This window comes from Gossypium arboreum, chromosome 10, assembly GCF_025698485.1.
Source record: "Gossypium arboreum isolate Shixiya-1 chromosome 10, ASM2569848v2, whole genome shotgun sequence".
Classification (NCBI taxonomy): domain Eukaryota; kingdom Viridiplantae; phylum Streptophyta; class Magnoliopsida; order Malvales; family Malvaceae; genus Gossypium; species Gossypium arboreum.
The window spans coordinates 26,847,035-26,850,608 of NC_069079.1; the positions used below are offsets into that span (position 1 = coordinate 26,847,035).

Sequence of the window (3,574 nt, forward strand, 5' to 3'; positions counted from 1 at the left end):
ATTTAATGAGATCCAACATTTTTTGCAGTTTCTCAGGTATTATGTGACACAAGTTTAGCTCAGACGAGTAACTTGATGTGCCGTGATATAGGTTTAGCCTGGATGGGTAACTTGATTCATATATAAATTTAGCTCAGGCGAGCAACTTGGTATGGTGTAGTTAACCTGTGTATTTGAGTCCGTTTTACTATGGTTCATTGGGCGAAACATTATAAATTAAATTGGAAACTTGAAAAGAGGATGGAATGGAATTAGTAATCAAATTGAATTGTTATTGAATGGATTTGATTATAATTGGATGCATTTATATAATTGATGATAAAGAATGATATTTGTATTGAATCATGTATGTTTGATATGAATTTGTGAATTGTGGATTGAATATGCCATTGTAATGAATACAGGAAAGTATTGTAAATTAGTATGCTTAAGTCACATGTAGTATTGATTATCTTGGACATTGTTATAAACTCACCTTATTGTTATTTGAATGCCTTGAACTAGCCAAAAATATGCCATATTAAGGCTTGCTTTTATGCTTAAATAAGAACAAGGTAAGCATGATAATTTTCAATTGAACTTGCTAAGAATTCAAGGCATTGTTATAAAGTTTTCTTCCTTTGTAGATCATCAGCTTGCAAAACTCCCAAGTTGGATCAAAGAGAAACTCACACTATTATCAACTCAGTAGAGTTGTGATCATTTTGGTTAAAGTGTTGTAGCATGTACATAGGATCAATATGTCACTTGAATTGTGAACATAATGTATGTACCAAAAAGGTGGTTTTGGTAATGTTCGTGTTTGCACTTGCTAGTTTGTCATGTGACTAAGTTGATGCTTGATTTTGGATGTTAAGTTGATAAATGACTTAGATGGTACATGTTTAGCTATATTTGATGTTATTAAAGAGGGTGATCATGAATTTGAATGATTTGTTAAGTTAAAGATTGAGAAGTGCAGTAGTTAAGGTATAATAAGTTGATATATAAGTTAGAATTAGTATGTTTAGGTGTAAAGGTGATTTGGAACTCAATTGGTGATTTTGTGGTAGTTGACATAATCAATGCTTGGCTGAAATGGTTATGTGATTTTATTGACATGAAATGGTATGGAATTGGGATGTTTGTTTTTATTGTAAAAAGGATGTATGAAACATTTATGTTGTGTTGCAAATTATTGAATTAGAACCAACTGGTTTTTTTGCCAAAAGTAGGGGCCACATCATGGCTACCAACTTTCAACATTGCAACTAACAGTGAGTGATGTTGTGACATGACTTACTAAGTTGGCAATGTCATGGCGTGGAGATTGTGAAGTCACGATGTTGGTCTGAGAATTTTATAAACTTTACAATTTGGTCCTAATTCATGTTTGGGTTAATAAAAGAGCTTTCGTAAGCTCATGTGGGACCTGAAAATGATTGTGATACGTATTTAGAATGTGAATGATAGTTGTTTGCATATTCGATTGGTTGAATGTTGTAAAATTGTCTAAAGTTGCTCCAGCGATGAATGTAGCATCCTATAGCTAGGACCTAGCGATCGGACCGGGTGAGGGATGCTACACACACTTACCTTATAAATAAATGTCAATTTCTTCACTATTTTTATTAAAAATTTAAATTTAAATTTGTATAAATATTAGTATATACAATTAAAGTGTAGTATGTGTAAATATTTTATATAAAGAAATATGAATTAATTAAATATATCTTTTAATTTAAATACAATAAACTTGTACATCTATATGTAAGTACTAATTTACATTACTATTAATTAAAGGTGCATTTATTGTTTTATAATTATAATCAATATTACCATATGCATATATAAATAATTTAAATTTACTTATTAAATAAATTATTATTATATTCAAATTTTGACAAACTTTTATATCTCTTAGGATTATAACTAATTTATACACTAAGTAAGCTCGTATCGCATTTAGTAAGAAAACTAGTATTATATATTACAATGTCTTTGAGTTCCAGCTAACATGGATAGCTTAATTTACTTAAACATTACATAACTATCGTAATGATATGTAGCAATTATGTTATTTACTTTTTAAATTTTAAATAAATACTAAATAGTTTTAAAATTATAATATATTATTTGAGATAAATATAAAATATTTAAATTATAATACATTAGGATTAATCTTTTAAATTTTTTTATCAATTTAATTTCGAGGACTAAGTTAAAGAAAAGGTGATTTAGTTTCTATATATTTGTTTGTTTAGTTCAAATAAGGAAAATAATAACATTTTGTTTAAATAGTTACAAAAATGTGTTACATTAAAAAAAGTGATTTAGACTTCTATATATATAGGATTGATTCAATTTAAATAAGTGTAATAACCCAAATTTGCCCAGCCCGTAAAAAATAAAACAAAAAATAATAAAAGTCTTTTTTACAGTCCAAATTGATAGCCTATATACATAGCCCAACTGGAGCACTACTTATGGCCCATTTACAAATCACATCGGTAGCCCATATATTGAATCTCATTACACCTAAAACCCTTAGCCCAAATACCCGAACTAGACCCAAATCAGTAAAGCCCATGAAGGCCCAATTCTTAAACCGAATCAGGAAACCCTAAGGTTTCCAAAAACACTCGCGCCGCAAGCATGATCCCAATCGTCACGCCGTAGTCAGCGACCCCTCGTCTCACGCCGCAATCGGCACGTCAGTGTGCGATCATCAGCGCCCGATCATCGCTAGTCTTCTCGTCGTCACCTGCAAAAAAAGGAAAGAGATACGCAGCAATTATGGCAAGGAATCGAATAGAAGAATACACCAAATTTGTATAGGGGCTATAAAAGCCAAATGTATTTCACTGTAAAGGAGGACATTTTTTTTTTCACATATATAAAAACAGATACACGCATATATACAAAAAAGGTAGAAATACGAACAATTTCATTGTGGAAAAGGTGATTTAGTTACATTTTTCTTTCCTTATGGTTTATTTCCTGTTGTTCGACGCGTACGAATTATTTTTTTAAAAAAACCATCAGTATTTAGAAGAGAAAAGAGGTTACCTGTGATTCGCCTGGAAAAATGGGGGCTTTTCTCCTTCCAACCGCCGTGTGCGGTGGCGCGTATGGCGCGTGGGCGACGAAAGCCGGAGGCCGGAGCTCGGAAGGTTCTTTTCTTCTCCCCCTGCAGAGAATTTTAAGTTTTTTTTTTAAATTAGCTTTAAGAAATGAATTTTTGGACCGAAATCTGACCTATATAGTATTATAAAAACGGTGTCGTTTTTGCTTAGTTCAATAAGCACTAAAACGACACCGTTTAAATAAAGGACTCGTATGTTGACCCGTGACCCGGGAAGGATCCGCGTGTTTTTGCTTAAAGGGCTAATTGCACAATTGGTCCTTTCGCATTTTCAGAATTTATAATTTCGCTCAATTCAAAATTTATTTTATTTTAATTTGACCCTGACCTTTTATTTTTGCCTCAATTTAGTCCTAGTTTCTATTATAAAGCCTATTTCGGGATGATGTCGTTTTGGGATTAGGGTCAAATTGCCCAGTGAGTCCCTCAACTTTTAACGTGTGTTTCAAT

The 3,574-nt window shown here is 31.8% G+C and overlaps 1 long non-coding RNA gene across 1 annotated transcript; it reads right to left on the bottom strand.

The window, feature by feature from the left end:
• Positions 1–2,266: 2,266 nt before the first annotated feature.
• LOC128281578 (uncharacterized) lies at positions 2,267–3,201 on the bottom strand. Its single transcript, XR_008271813.1, has 2 exons — positions 3,049–3,201; positions 2,267–2,743 (listed from the first exon to the last, which is right to left on the bottom strand). It is a non-coding gene; the product is annotated as an uncharacterized LOC128281578 (long non-coding RNA).
• Between the last annotated feature and the right edge of the window lie 373 nt (positions 3,202–3,574).